The sequence below is a fragment of the Peromyscus maniculatus genome, chromosome 14, assembly GCF_049852395.1.
Source record: "Peromyscus maniculatus bairdii isolate BWxNUB_F1_BW_parent chromosome 14, HU_Pman_BW_mat_3.1, whole genome shotgun sequence".
NCBI lineage: Eukaryota > Metazoa > Chordata > Mammalia > Rodentia > Cricetidae > Peromyscus > Peromyscus maniculatus.
This window is the reverse complement of record NC_134865.1, coordinates 72,036,399-72,052,878: the sequence shown is the minus strand read 5'-3', so window position 1 is coordinate 72,052,878 and position 16,480 is coordinate 72,036,399. Positions and strand designations below refer to the sequence as shown.

General features: G+C 42.2%; 1 protein-coding gene across 2 annotated transcripts in view; it reads right to left on the bottom strand.

Moving 5' to 3' along the window:
- Positions 1-16,480, bottom strand: part of Dglucy (D-glutamate cyclase) — a 134,514-nt gene that overhangs the window by 115,435 nt on the left and 2,599 nt on the right. Inside the window, exons 1-2 of one of the 2 annotated variants that reach the window (XM_076551244.1) lie at positions 2,800-2,943; positions 831-1,430 (exon numbers count right to left, since the gene is read on the bottom strand). The exons of the other annotated variant lie outside the window; for it this stretch is intronic. The gene's annotated coding sequence lies outside the window, so the exon portion shown is untranslated. Of the gene's footprint in view, positions 1-830; positions 1,431-2,799; positions 2,944-16,480 lie in introns of those variants that run through there. 2 annotated transcript variants of the gene reach the window in all.

Genomic DNA, 16,480 nt, shown 5'->3' with positions numbered 1-16,480 from the left:
AGAGACCATAGACTGCTGGTGCTGCGGTGGCTCCCTCAGGTGTCATCACTGATGTCCTGCATCCAGATCCTGCCAATGACCCACAGTGGTGTGGCTGGTGATCTTAGATGGATCAGAGGGGCAGCCTGTCCCATCCACGGATAACTGGGAGGACACTGGAGTTGGCGAAGTGAGACGTGGCTATGGCTTGTTTCTTTGTCTCTCTGATCTTTCAGCATTTACCCCAATATCAGGCTCTGGGTTTTTATTAAGACCATTAGGATTCATGCAACAGAACTGTGCTATAGCTTTTATGACTGTGACTTTCTGTTTTTTTTTTTTTTTTTTGGTTTTTCAAGACAGGGTTTCTCAGTGTAGTTTTGCGCCTTTCCTGGAGCTCACTTGGTAGCCCAGGCTGGCCTCGAACTCACAGAGATCCGCCTGCCTCCGCCTCCCGAGTGCTGGGATTAAAGGCGTGCGCCACCAACGCCCGGCCAGACTTTCTGTTCTTAATCAGGAAAATCTCTCTCTGTTTTACTGAGATGTTGCTGCTTCTGAATTGTGTCCAGAAGACTCCCAAATCCCTTTGAACACAGTCTTCTTCAACCCAGTCCTCATCCCCTGGATTAAAAGTGAGACATCCTGCCCGCCCCCCGCCCCCCCCCACACACACACAGAGAGAGAGAGAGAGAGAGAGAGAGAGAGAGAGAGAGAGAGAGAGAGAGAGAGAGAGAGAGAGAGAGAGAGAGAGAGAGTTGACCACTGCATGTTCTAAAATGAGCTTAAACTTTCTTTTGTGTTATTTGTAGCTTTAGGGTAAACACACAGAGCTTCTTTTGCATGATACATACATGTCTCTCCTGGATCTCCAATTCTGGCCTGGCTCTTCTTAGGGTGACACTGTTTATGGGGTAATATCTTATACACAGTCCTTTCAGGAAATGCTCACTGCTGAGGCTTTTCCCAGGTGCAAGTGTGCCTTTATGTCACCTTGTAGGTCAACAGATGTGTCCTCCTGATGAGAAGAGCTTCACCTCTGACAGCTGCAAGCCTCACCTGCCCATGGTTCCCAGTGGCTCACCACATTGACAGAGCTGGGAGGGGGGGGCATTATTTCAAGCCATGCTTCTGTGTGGTGCACATTTCTAAAGTGCAAAAGCCTTTATCATATAAACATGAGTTATTTAGTCATTCCTCTATTTTCAGCATGTCATTTTCAAATTGTCTGTTGTTATAAAAATTGCTTCTGTGAATGTTTGCATGTGAATCTCTGCCATTCAATATGAAACGCACGCAGTCATGAAGAGACAGGATGACAAAGCAGACACCGTCAATACAGGAGTAGGTCAGATTTTCTCAACCAAAGGAATTTCACAAGGGTCTGCTCTTGCTCACTGAGTTGAACTGGAACTCTGCGCGATCTTGACACTATAGTATAAGCTGTCAGTTTCCTGAAAGATTGAGAAATGAAAAGGAGATTCTTTGGAGCAGACCAGCACACACACACACACACACACACACACACACACACACACACACACACACACAGAGTCCCTGAAAACTAAAAACTGGTGTTTTCAGAACGGCTCCTCCCACTGCATTATTTAGATATAGGAATCAAGATACTCCAAGGACTTCAGACGCTCAGTCTCCAGCTTTTCCAATGGTTCTTGTTATTTTAAGCATCGTGTTATTGAAATGGGCCTGATTATATAAAATAAACTATAGTCTATTGCATCAGATGAAATGGCATCAACCCTGAAATGACTGGAAATTTCGTCACGGAATAACCTTGGGGTGTTTTTCAGTTTTTGTTTTCCTCTCCCAACCTTGTGCAATCCAAATGCATTCTTAATTTCTCCAACAGAGGCAATGGTTTATTCACATCAACAGTCCCTCCACCTTGCCCATTATCTCACTTGATTCTCGGAACAATCCTCCGAAGTACAAACAGCTATTTTTATTGTCCCAGTTTTATGGCTGCAGAAGCTTGGGCTCGATGATATAAAATGATTTCTGGTCTGTTTCCCAGTTTCCAGGCAGGCTGTGGTTAATGACTGAGATGCAGCTCTCAGATAGTATTGATGGAGCCTGTGTTCTCCTTTCAGTCTCCCCCAGGTCCACCCAGCAAGTGGCTGTCCCCTGTCCACAAAGCGTGCAAACAGCAGAGCATCCACAGGCACTGGACCATCTCTCAGGGGCTCTGATCTTGGCCTACTTTCCCACTTTCTGCCATGCCTGTGGGGAACTCATGAAACGTGCTAATGGCTCTGTCAGCTCGAAAGTCCCTGTGCTGAGGTAGGGGTTCTTTCTTTGAGCAAAATGACTCAAGAGCTGAAAAGAAGAGAAGCTTCCTGCTCTTCTAGCTGGGTTAGAGATATTATCAGATTTCAGTGTTGATTTGTTTCTATCTCCAGAGGGAGGAAATCAGCATATTCTGATATTCAGTACTTCCAAGCCCTCAGAGCCTTTCACTGAACAAACCCTACCATATCTACAGAGTACTGGAAGGTACTCTGCATGATACCAAAGATGAAAGGTTAAAAATCAACCTAGCTACAAGCTAGGTTTGATCGACCAAAGTGACCTGCCAGTAAGATACGCTGGTGTAATAGTGGCACAAAGCTCATCGGAGTAACCAACAATACCTGCTTTGAGTTAAAACCCACTCCACCAGATGGAACCCATACACAATGATGCTTGGGTGGCTGAGAGCCTGAGACTAGATGGGCCAGGGACCTAAAGGAAAACTAAATACTACTGTTCTGCTAAAGGAATGTAGCAATAAAATGAGTCCTGATGACATTCTATTATACTCACAGATCGGAGAGGAAGAGCAAGAGCCAGAGGGGATGGAAGAGACCAAGGGATCAAGGCCTTCTGTCCACAACAGGGCAGGCACACATATGAACTCACAGAGACTGTGACAGCATTCACAGGTCTGCAGAAGACAGGGTCCTAGAGCTGAAAGGAGAAGCGAACATAAGCTCCCATTCCTAACCCAGAAGCAATCTTCAATTGATGACCACTTGCAAATGAAAAATTAGTTTTCTCCAAGGGAGTCTCACTGGGGAAACTAACCACTCTTTAAGGGTAGGCACCATGCCCAGCAACAGATGGCCAACACACAGCAAGCACAATGGCATCTTTGGAGGTTCTTTGTCTTACAATATTGAGTCAGTGTATTTTCTTTTGCCTTACAGGTTCTTTACATACATATTATGTCTTTCAGTTTTCGATTTTATGAGATTCCTGAGTGTGTGAACATGTGTGTCTTTGCATCTATATGAATTACTTGTGTTTTTTCTTTGATTTTTTTTCTCTTGTTTGTTTTGTCCTATTCCAATTTGTTTTGATTTATTTTATTTGATTATTATTCCTTAAATGCCTGTTTGTTGTCTAACAAGAGACAGAAAGGGTGTGGATCCAGATGGGAGGGAAGGTCGGGAGGAACTGGGAGGAGTAGGGGGAGGGGAAACCATAATCAGAATATAATACATAAAAAAAAAATCTATTTTCAACAAAAGAAGAGAACAAACCCTACCATAGTCAGTTTTTCTTTTAAGGGTGGGAGGTTTCATTTTCAAATACAAATGAACAATAAAGAATATCAAGGCATAATCAGAAAAAGATTTCATTAGGAAATAGAAAGATTACAATGAAGAGGAAAAAAGAAAAAAAAAAAAACCCAACCCAAATCAACCAAGGGGACATGGTTACATTGAGGAAAACAACCTAAGTCCAAACAAACAGAATCATTAATGTTTTCAGAATGACTCGTGATGAAGATGTTTCATCCACAAAAGAAGAAATAGGATGCATGACCGAGGACACACAAAAGAGCTTGTATTGATTACAGACATGACCGTTAAATTACAAAAGAAGCCCCGGAACTTTGGAATATTTAAACTGTGCTGCTCTGCCAGAGAGTAGAACTGGAAGCTGGGATTTTTATTTTTAAAGGTAACAACACAAAACAGAACCAGAAAATCTACAGGCAGTCCAACAGTCCTTAGTAGATTCAGAGAGAAAAGTCATGCAAAATCAAGGCAGAATGAGGTATGGTGGCTCACACTTGTAAGCCCAGTATTTGAGATGCCGAGGCAGGAAGATGGCCTCCAGGCCAGCCTGGGCTTCACAGCCAGACCCTATCTCAACAAAATCCAAACACCAAACCCAAGCTAACAAACCAAAAATAGCAACAACAAAATGACCAAGGTAGAGGAGGAAATGAAGAACAGGAGGAGAAGGAAGAGGGAGAAGAGGAAGAGGAGGAGTGCAGGAGGAGAAGGTGGTCAGAGAGACAGTCTGTCCTGAGTTGACAGAACAGGAAATAAAGGGGCGAGTATATGAATGTCACAAAGTGGCCTTTGTTTGTCTTCAGTGAACCAAATTGCACTTCCTGGAAATAAGCCATCAGTATTTGGAATATATCATCTGAATGGATCCCTGTGAAAATTAATATCGAGTAAAATGAAGTTCAATTGTATAGAAAAACATACTGGATGAGGAGGGGATGAGGAAGAGGAAAAAAGGAGGAGGAGAGGGAGGAGGAGAAGAGGAGAAGAAAAGGAGGAAGAAACTCTCCCAACACTGATGGCCATGTGACTAAAAGGCACAGAACTGGCGGTGTGTGTGTGTGTGTGTGTGTGTGTGTGTGTGTGTGTGTGTCTAATTTTCACATAATCTGATTTTTTTTAGAACATCAAAGATTAATAAAACAATTGAGGCTGGGTGGTGGTGGTGGAACACACTTTTAATCTTAGCACTCAGGAGGCAGGGGCAGGCAGATCTCTGAATTTGAGGCCAGCCAGGTCTACAGAGCGAATTCCAGGACAGCCAGAGCTATCCAGAGAAACCTTGTCTTGAAAAAGAAAAGAAAGCAACTGAAAATTTTACAATAGAAAGAAACAACTGGATATAAAGGAAGGGAAGCAAAACAGACATCAGACTTCCGGCTGACAACTCCAGACTCTTATAGAGGCAATAGTGAGATACCTTTAGTATTCCAAGGGAAAATAATTTTTGATCTGGACTATTATAGTTAGCCAAAATATCAGCCAAAGTGAACATAGGACAAAGATCTTCTGAAACACACATGGCTTGGAAATTGACCGGTGACACAACAGTTCTTAAGAAGTTATTTGAAAACTTGTCGAGGTAGAACAAAAGTGTAATGGAAGAAGTAAGAAGAGATGATCCCAGCAGACCTGAAATTGACCCATGGAATCCATGATGTCAGTGTGCAACACGTGGATGGTGGGCCTCAGGAGGGAGGGTCTTACACTCAAAGAAAATTGACCAGATGAAAAAGCACTAATAAAATGGGCTACAATAAAAAAAATGGCAATAATATAAAAGGAATGGAAATAGAAAATCCAGGGGGAAAATGTTCAATATGAACAGCAACCCTCATAGACATTTGGCTCTATAGAGAACAATATGTAGATTCATGGCAATATAGATGCTGGTTAAGTGATTTTCATTTGCAAAGGATAAATATGTAGTTAATTATAATTATGTAGATAAATATGTAGTAATAGAATTAATCCTTCCAAGTATAATACACAGCAGACACTGGGTGATAGACATGAGAGAGAATCTAAAGAGAAGAGCAAAAATGATGACACTTTCATCTTAGAAAATGAAGAATCAAGAAATACTTCTCAGGGCAGCCTCAGTTGGTAGAGTACTTTCCTCGAATGCATGAAGACCCAGGTCTGATTCTAAGTACTGTATGAACTTGGTTCATAATCCCAAAGAGAACTGGGGTACAAGAGATCCTGAGAGAGAGAGAGAGAGAGAGAGAGAGAGAGAGAGAGAGAGAGAGAGAGAGAGAGAGAGAGAGAGAGAGAGAGAAGTTAGGGGAGAGAGAGAGGATGATGAAACATTTTTTTTAAGTGCACTAAATTTCACTTCCCAGAAACAGGCCATCAATATTTAGAATATGTTGTCTGAATGGGTCCCCTTGCAGAAATGAAGCAGAAATTGACAATTGGCAATGATGGGATTTTTTAGTTTTGCAAATTAATTTCAAGTAAGATTTAGTTTAATTGTACAGAAAAAGAGATTGAATAAAATTAGAAGGAATTGCTGAATTTCAGCTAAACATTTTTATGGCACACAAGATATTATTTTTCTTGGTGTGTATGTATGAATTTGGGTGCATCCTTATCATAGAACATAAATTGAGATCAGGGGACAGTCCTGGGTACTAATCCTCACCTTTCACCTTGTTTGAGACAGGATCTCTTTTTTTTGTTGCTCACGACCGTGTATACCAGGCTAGCTGGCCCATGAACTTTTTTATTTCTTTCTTTTTTTTGGCGGGGGGTGGTGTGTGTGTGTGTTTATTTATGTATTTTCTTCATTTAAAAACACCAAGTCTCTTACTGGACAAAAACATTTTGGAGTTTGTATTGAAGTCCCACGAACTTCAAAGGATTGGCCTGTCTCTGTCTCCCATCTTGCTATAGGAACCCTGGGATTACACACTTGCACTACCATGTACAGAGTTTCCACTGATTCTGTGGATTTGAACACAGGCACTCTTGCTTGGCAAGCACTAAGCCATCCTCTCATCCCTACCACAAAAATTCTTAAACCGTGACCTTTGAAGATAAGAAAACCACTACAAATATCATCAGGAAGTTGTAATAATGCTTTCTTCAAAAACAAATAAGAAATCTACCTGCTTTCCCCTCCCAAATGCCAGGATTAAAGTTGTGCATCATTAAGCTCAGTGAATTTCATTTTTGGAGTAAATTATTTCCCTGCTATCAAGAATGAGTAAGGTTACATGTTTAAAAGAACTTTCATAGGCCTTTCACCTAATTTCTACATTTTTATTTGTCATATAATTGTTCTTACACTGTAAATGTTTTTAATTTTCATTTTTAAATTTAATCACAGATCCATAGCTCTTTAGTCCTAATGCTATATGTGAAATCAAAATTCATTTTCATTATTTCCTTGGGATCTTCAATTCTCCTTCAATTCATGACTCTTTTTGTTGGGATAATCTTTGTGTACACTGTGTGAAGATGTGTCTCACCTGCCTAAGGCACCTTCTGATTAACCGTTTAGTAAAGAAATGAATGGCCAATAACTAGGAAGGAGAGGATAGGCAGGACTTCCAGAGAGAGACAGGAACTTTGGGAAAGAATCTGAGGTGGGAAATTCTCCAGCCAGACATGGAGGAAGTCTGATGTACAGTACTGAGGAGAGGTAACAAGTCACATGGCAGAACATAGATTAATATAAACGGGTTAAATTAAGCTTTAAGAGCTCACTGGGAACAAGCTAAGCTAAGGCTAAGCTTTAGGAATTAATAAAAAGTCTCCGTCATTATTCAGAAGCTAATACAAAGAAAGCTAGATCCTTTCTTTTGGTTCACCTCTTGGTTGAGTGAGTTTCCTCATAAACAACAGTTTTTCCCATGATAGGGAACCCTGAATTAATGCATTCTTATGAATGGCTGTCAGTGGCTTTTATAACCAAGGGGCAACTTGACAGAATGTGAGTCACTAATCATATCTTTATCTTATTAAATTTTGTAGGGCTTTTTTAAAATATTAAGTATTAATTGGTCATCATCATTATCATTATCATTATTGTTGCTGGGGACCAACTGAGCTCAACCCCCAGTCCCCACTCTTGACTACTTTTATCTTATATATTTTATTACTGATTACTCTGCAATCATTTTAGCTTGACATACTGTGGTGGTATGAAAGAAAATGGCCCCCAAAGGGAGTGGCAATATTAGGAAGTATATTCTTGTTGGAGTAGGTGTGGCCTAGTTGGAGGAACTATCACCATTGAGGCAGTCTTTGAGGTTTTATATGTGTATGTGTGTGTGTGTGTGTGTGTGTGTGTGTGTGTGTGTGTGTGTGTGGTGTGTGTATGTGTGTATGTGTGTGTATATATGTAGCTGGAGTTTTCTCCATTCTTGCCTGGCCCACAGTCAGGACAAATCTCTCTCACCTGCCAGTCCCACAGCCACTCAGACCCAACTGAGTAAACACACAGAGACTTACATTTCTTACAAACTATATGGCCATGGCAGGGTTCTTGTTATCTAGTTCTCTTCTCTTAAATTAACCCATTTCTATAAATCTATACTTTGCCACGTGGCTCGTGGCTTACTGGTACTTTACATCTCACTTGTCATGGTAGCAGCTGGCAGCATCTCTCTCAGCCTTCCTGTTCCCAGAATTCTCTTCTCTGTTTGTCCCACCTATACTTCCTACCTGGCTACTGGCCCATCAGCATTTTATTTATTAACCAATCAGAGCAACACATTTAATATACAGAACATCTCACAGCACTTCCCCTTTTCTTTTTCTTTTTTTTTTCCAAAAGGAAGGTTTTAACTTTAACATAGTAAAATTATATATAACAAAACAATTATCAAGTAAGAATTACAGTTTCAGTAACTACTCTATTTGTATTTGGCAAAATTAAAGAAGATATCCTATCTATCTTATATTTGTGAGTCTAAGGTTTCATATCTAACTTATCTCTTATCATAACTAACGAAATTATAACTATACAGTCTTCAACTACATCAAAGACCTCAGAAGGATATAATACTACCTGAGAAATGGGAGAAGGACGCAAGCAACTTTTGGGAGTCTTGTGACAGTAGACAGTGACAGCTGGCAGCCTGGACAGTCACCTAAAGTTCTTTTGTAAAGTTGGAACATTTGTATTCAGCCCACAGGCCTAGAGTCTCTCAGTCACTTAAGCCACACCCAATAAGAAAGACCACTTCCTGTTGCCTGCATAAGATGTAGAACTCTCACCTACCTCTCCAGCACCATGTCTGCCTTCACGCTGCTATGTCCCACCATGATGATAATGGACTGAACCTCTGAACTGTAAGCCAGTCCCAATTAAATGTTTTACTTCATAAGAGTTGCTGTGGTCATGATGTCTCTTCACAGCAGTAGAAACCCTAAGACACACACACAGTATGCTTTTACCTGTGGACTTGTCTTCATTTCAGTTAAGTTTCTTCTCTCATTCTATTGTTCCATTTACTCTTAGTGCTTTGGGAATGCCAATTATGCACGTTAGAACTCTATTGTCTGTTTTTCTTAACTATCAATTTTTATTTCTTTGTATTTTTCTCATAGGGTTCCATTGTGTTTTCACTTGTGTTCATTCTGGTTTTGATTGAGTTGAAAAAGCTTCCTCTCCCCCCACCCCCTTTGTTGTTCAAAATTTCCTTATTTGTAGCCCTGAAACTCCTGTTTGAGTTGTTTTTATTTTTCCTAATTTCAGAGAGAAGCTTTGTAATTTTCTCCAACGCAATGGAAAGTTATTTGTTAACTAGCATGACCAAAGGAGGAAGAAGGACTTTGAGCCAGCTGACAGCTTCACTTTGCTGTGATTCTGAAATGCTCTTCTCCTTGGGACATGTCTCTGGGATTCTCAGATGTTATATGGGAGGCTACTGAAGTCCCTAACAAAGCCCTGGGCCCTTTGGTTATGTCTCTTCCATTGCCTCCCCACCCTTTCATCCTTCCATGCTTGGCTTGGAGGCCACAGACCACAGAAATAGGTAATTACAGCCTGGTGTCTCCTTGATTTTGACTGTGGATATGAACTGTGCCCTGATTTAAGTTACCCCATATTGTGTGAAACAGTATGCCTTGCTCTGGGTGATACCATTTTTTTTTCCTTCGTTGGTTTGCTTGTAAGATGGCCTCATGATGTAGCCCTGGTTGCTTGGAACTCTGTGTGTAGATCAAGATAGGCTCAAATTCACAGAGTTCTGTCCATCTCTGCCTCCCAAGAAGCTTGAGATTAAAGGCATGTGCCACCATGAAGGACTTTCAGGTGGCTCCATGAGGTAGTTTGAAAGAAAATGGCCCTCAAAGGGAGTGACACTATTAGGAGGCATGGCCTTGTTGGAGCAGGTATGACTTTGTTGGAGGAAGTGTGTCACCGTCGGGGTGGGCTTTGAGGTCTTCTTTGTTCAAGCGACATCCAGTGAGACAGACCACCTCCTGTTGCCTGCAGGTCAAGATGTAAGAACTCTCACTCACGTCTCCAGCACCATGTCTGCCTGTATATTGCCTTGCCTCCCCACTATGATGATAATGGACTAAACCTCTGTACTGTAAGTGAGCCACTCCAATTCAATGTTTTCCTTTATAATAAGAGTTGCTGTGGTTATGGTTGTTATGCCAAGATCGTGGGGACCACCAAAAGACCACCACAAAGCCTGAATCCCATATGTAAAAGCAAAAAGCCTTTATTTCAAGCTTGGAGCTTGGACTTTCTGTCTGACACAGCGCTAAGAGCAGAGAGCCCCAAGCCCAGGCAGGGTGTAGTTTTTTTTTTTTTTTTAATCATAGCAGAGGTTGGGGTGAGGCAATTTCCGGGGTTCAGGACCCTGATTGGCTGACATTTGTCTAGGGGTAGAGGGGATGTTTGGAATGTCAGGTATTTTCCCTTAGATGCAGGCCCTCCCTGGGTGGGGTTAGCTCATGGCTTCTCCTGGATCCAGGTGTTGCCTGCTAGTAAGCCTGTCACAGAAGCTGTGTCCGAGCCTCCAAGCCTGTCATGGAAGTTGTGTGGTCAAACTGTTTTGCACACACACACACACACACACACACACACACACACACACACACACACCCGCCCCGTGGTGTCTCATCACAGCAATAGAAGCCCTAACTAAGACACTCCATCTTAATAAGCAGCAACTGACTCCATTCTGAGTATAAATACAGAAGCAGAATGACTCGGCATCTTGTTTGTGTACATAGGCACCACCACCTGTCCAGCATGAATCACAAGGCACAGAATGATAATTATTCATACAAGTAAAAAAAGTCCATCTATGTTTTTTTTTGAAGTAGATTGGGGACATATCAGAAAAAACTGGATCTGTGAACTTATGGAACATACTAGATCAATGCAGGCTGCAGCAAAATCACTTGGACCCCATAAAATGAGAAATACCTAACACCGCATTGACATTTGCTGTCACCTGACACCTGGTACATGCATCCAGGGACAACAGGCAGAAAACTCACTGTCTCCAGGGCTTCAGCTCAGCACAGGCCCACTGCCTGAGGAGAGTCACACAAACTGCTATCCATCCATCTCTCCTTCCCTCCCTCCATCCATCCATCTGTCTTGTCCTGTGCCTCCCCTCCACATGTCCTATGCCTCTGGAGACTGGGTTCTAGATGCTCTCAGCAGCTAACCACTTGCAATGATTCTTTTGGCATTCCTATCACATCTCTGACTCTGTCTCCAGAAAGGCCACTTCAACATTTTTGTAAACATTCTGTAATTATGTGTGTGTGTACACATGTGCATTACTTTGTGAAATATAATGTGTGATCTGAGAGTTAATATTAATAACTGAGATTGGAATAAAAGTGTCTATGATAGGAAGAGATGGCTCAGCAGTTCGGGGCATGCTTCTCTCACAGAGGACCCGAGTTCAGTTCCCAGCACCACATCTGGAGTCTTACAACTGCCTGACACTCCAGCTCCAGGGGATCCAGTGCCTCTTTTGGCCTCTTTGGGTACTTGCACTCACGTGTGAGTGCACATTCATATATGCAATTAAACAGTAAAAAATGAAATCTGAAAATTAAAAGAACCTGTGATTGCCAAAGGCCTTGCTATCAAGGGAAATCAAGATTACTTGGTAAATTGCAGACAATGAAACTGACATAGTTTGTGGATTATTGCTAATCAATAAACTCTGACATATGGAAAGATAGAAACATGTCTGTTTTTACAGTGTGCGCTGACAGACTTTCCTTGTCATGCTGTTACTGTACAGAAACACTGCTGTTCTCCCGAGGAGTCATGGAGGATGTCGAATCTCAATTTCAGTCCCACATCTATTATCACTCCTATTAAAATCAATATCCCTTTCTGGGTCAGTTTCTGCTAGAGTCACACTACTATCATAAATGGAAAACTTGTATCACATTCCTTAAATAGGAAGTAACTTTTTCTTCTCTCTCTCTCTCTCTCTCTCTCTCTCTGTTTCCTTCCTTCCTTCCTTCCTTTCTTCCTTCCTTCCTTCCTTCCTTCCTTCCTTCCTTCCTTCCTTCCTTCCTTTCTTCCTTCCCTTTCTCTCTTCCTCCCTCCCTCCCTCCCCCCTCTCCCTCCCCCCCCTCTTTCTTTTTCTGGGTCTGTCTCACTTTGTAACACTGGCAGTCTGGGAGCTCTCTGTGTAGACCCCGCTGGCCTTGAACTCCAGAGATCTGCCTGCCTTTTAAAACAAATACAAGGAAGACAAAAAGATTTTCGCTAGATACATTTCCTGCTGGGAGCTAAGTCTTTTCTTTGTTAGGAAGGGAGAATTACAGAAACACTAAAGGCTACTGGCATCACATTAGGATGTTCTTGATATAATCAAATTGAAAGATAACTAAACAAAATTGAGCCACTTTCAAAAATTGTTACTTAACATAGCTAGATGACCATCCTAAGCATCATCAAACCTTATTTCATCCTTCCTCAGCAATATAAGTGCCCTCTGCATTTTGAGACACACCACTCTAAACCAAGGACCAATGATTTTGTCCCTTAGGCCTGTGACACTAACATCCAAGGAGCCATATTTTCTAAGGCTGGAGGCAGTGTATGTCAGTGCTCAGCGTTTTATTAGCTTTGCAGTATCTGGCAGACATACTTCATGGTGTGTGGTTTGAGGTTCTCAGGGTTTCCTTGTTTCATTAACAACAGGGTGGTTCCCCCCGCCCTACACTTTTGCTCTGCTTTGTTCCTCTGTTGTTTTTGGAACAGGGAGAGAGAAAGGGAAGAGAGAAAAGCATCTTCTGTACCTTCCACCGATAACTGCAGCTCTCATGTGCATCCTGTGTGGCTTCTTACAGCTGGGTGCTAGCTCCCAGAGGGGTGGGCCCCCTCTCAGACTTGACTCTTCTGATTTAGTCTGTGACTCAGTACCTCTGCGTTCTCTCTCGGGTACCAGATGGTAGAGTGAGAAACACTCCCTTGCTACCGTCCCTTGACTGAGGCTCCTTCACATCCGTGAACTTACCTCCCAGCGCTCTGCTGACTTCTGAACAAAGGCAGCACGGGATCTTCAGTCTGAATCTGATACCTATCAACTGAGGTGCTCTCTGCAGCCTGTCGTTGGTCCCCCTACACTCACTAGATCTATATCACACAACAAAGATTATGACAGGGTCAAAAAAGCAGCAAGACCTGATAATGCCGTTTTTTAACTTTTTTTTTTTTTCAGGGTCTCTGTAGATGAAGCTATAGTCTCCAACTCATAGAGATCCACCTGCCTCTGCCTCTTGAGTGCAGAGATTAAAGGTGTGCACCACCACACATGGCTGGTTTTGATTTTTTGAAAGATGTCCATTGCCATCTGAGCACATATTGGGCTGTTTTGGCAGAGTTAAGGGGCAATGGGTTGTATTCTACTTTGCATTATTGTGACCCAAATGCCTGAGAGAAACACTTTATAAGAGTTAAGATTTATTCTGGTTCACAATTTCAGTCTATTATGGCAGAAAAGCTTGGTTCATGGCAGTGGGAGTGTGTATTGGAGACTGTTCACACTATAGCAGATCAGGAAGTAGAGAGTAGGAAGGAGAGAGTAGGGCAGGAAGTAGAGAGTAGGGCAGGAGTCTTGGTATTTCCCACTTGTAAATCACCAAGTGAGGAGTTTCTTGATTTTATTACATGAGTAATGAGATTCATCACATTGCAGTGGCTCACAGCAGGTCGGGCCTCTCCTATACTTCAGCCTCCATGTCAATGAAAGGGATGCAGTTAGAATCCATGAGGCTACACAGAAGGTTACCATAGACACCTGCTCATAGGTCAGGGGTTGAGTACAGACTTCCATTCCCGAACAGGAGAAAAAAGTCAACTTTAAGAAAAAACAAACATTCTAACCTTTCTTCTCATTTATTCTCAGAGACCTGACTTCCCCCAAACAATTTCGCTTTCCAACCTTGTTAATGGACAGATCCTGCACTCTTCATCTCTTAGGGCAGTGATGGCTTCCTCAATTCCAGTTGCTACATTCAGATCATAGTGCATTTATTAGTTCCACTTTCCAATAATCTCATTTGACTTCCAGCTATGGCTCTTTACCGCTATCCAGCACGTTAAATGTTCACCCATTTTATTCAGTGTTTTCGACCTGGGGTTACGATGTCTTTTCTTACACTATTGAATAGCAATAGCACCTCTGGAAAGCGGCTAATTTTTCCAAATTTCTGCTGGTTTATATTTATCATCCTCTAATGTGAAGGCTGTACAACAGAGCTGTGCCTTACTACCTGGTTGTATATTATATTTACTGGGGGGGGGGAGCTTTAGGAAAACCCCAAAGTTCAGTCCTCATCCAAGGCTAATAATCCAAGTATTTATATTTTCTTTCCTTTGAAAGTATTCCAAGTGGGGATCCCATGGTGCAGCTGGAGTTGGAGTCTCACCTGTGCACTCATGTTAGTGCCAGCTCCTAGGTGACTCGTTCAATCTCAGGTTCTGGTGTCATTGTCTCTTACCCAGGCCCCAGGGGCATTCAGTTCAGCCAGGTTGTCACACAATTGCTGATCTCTAACCCCAAGGGAAATGTAAATTTTTTTTTTTAAAGATTTACTTATTTATCATGTATACAGAAGAGGGTGCCAGATTTCATTACAGATGGTTGTGAGCCACCATGTGGGTGCTGGGAATTGAACTCAGGACCTCTGGAAGAGCAGTCATTGCTCTTAACCTCTGAGCCATCTTTCCAGCCCGGGGAAATGTAAATTGTTAAAGAAAGACACTTAGTGATCTTGATTCAGGGTGCCTAACTCCATTTGAGACCCCTGTGCTAGTCAACAATTGTCAAAGCTGCCTTGCTGGGTTTATCTCTCAGTGGCTTTTCCAATGTGTTTGCAGTTCCCCAAGTCCCCAACTTACCCCTTCCCTCCTCTCCTATCATTCAGCACAGTGTGGTGTTTGAAAGGTGAAACTCATCCTCATTTCTAAGCCTGGTAAATTTCGTAACTCTTCTGCAACTTAAAAATTATCTAGGAGTGAATGAGATATGCAGATCTGGGGATATGGCTCAGTGGGCAACAGCGAAACTCATCCTTATTTCTAAGCTTGGTAAATTCTGCAACTCAAAAATTATCTAGAAATAAGTGAGATAACACAGATCCAGGGCTATGGCTCAATGGGCATAGCACTTGTTGCACAAGCATGAAGGCCTGAGCTCAGATTCCCAGAGCCTACACAAAGCCAGGCTAGCATCTGTATTCCCAGTGTTCCTACGATAGATGGGAGGCAGAGACAAGAAAATCCCTGGAAGCTCATGGGCTGGCTAGGCTGGGTATCCATCACAGCAGCAAAGATACCCTGTCTCCAAAAAGGTGGAAAGTGAGAACCAAACCTGAAACTGTCCTCCAACCTCTATATGTGGCGTCACACACACACACACACACACACACACACACACACACACACACACAGAGCTTTTAAAATTATTATCCCAATCATATCATTCTCCATTTTAAATTCCTTTCATTGACAAATCTCTAAATATTAATAAGACCAGCCATACACTCCACAATTGGGTCTTTGCCTCACATCTCACAGCATGCTCTTAGTTATAATATAATAAAGGCTCCGCTGGCTTTCTCTCAGTCTCTCAAGTGCAACAGGTTTTTATCTGTCTCATGATATCATCCTAACACTTTCCTGAATGATGCCCCTGTGAAATGGTGTATGACATGTTATGCTTTCACAGCAAATCATTCCACCATCTCACTAGCTTACGTAAAAGACTATTATTGCAGGCCAGGCAGTTATTTTTCCAGTTAGAACTCAGCTCAGGAGTCTTCTAAAACATGGCACACCCCACATTAAAAATGTGGCTTGTTGGGTGTGGTGGCACACGCCTTTAATCCCAGCACTTGGGAGGCAGAGGCAGGTGATCTCTGAGAGTTCAAGGTCAGCCTGGTCTACAAAGTGAGTTCCAGGACAGCCAGGGTTACACAGGGAAACCCTGTCTGGGGGTGGGGAGGGAGTTTTTCCTGTCTGCTCAAGAAGAGGAAATGAGATTGGTGAGCATTAGGCCAGTTTCCTCTAAGTCTTGGTTAGAATTTTATTCATCTTTAAAGATACAGTATAAAAAAAATACTTCCATACCAAGACCTTCCAGCAACTCTGACCTAAACTAGGCAGTCCTGATAACCATTGTAGCACCTTGATTTTCCCTTACGGGTGTGATTATAATGGGAAGCCTGCAATTTCTTTATGTAATTACCCAGAATTTATTTCCATTCTTTAACTGTAAGCTCTATAAAGAGCAAGGATGGCATCTGTTTTGTGTACACTGTGTCCTTGACACCTACCACGGTAACTGGTGCATAATGGTGTGAAAGTTGTTGAATGAACAAATGAACAATCGCATATTGGCTTCAAATAGCACAGCTAAGTAAGTAGTCACAGTGTAGTGGAACAGGCATTCCAGGCAGTTTAATCCAGG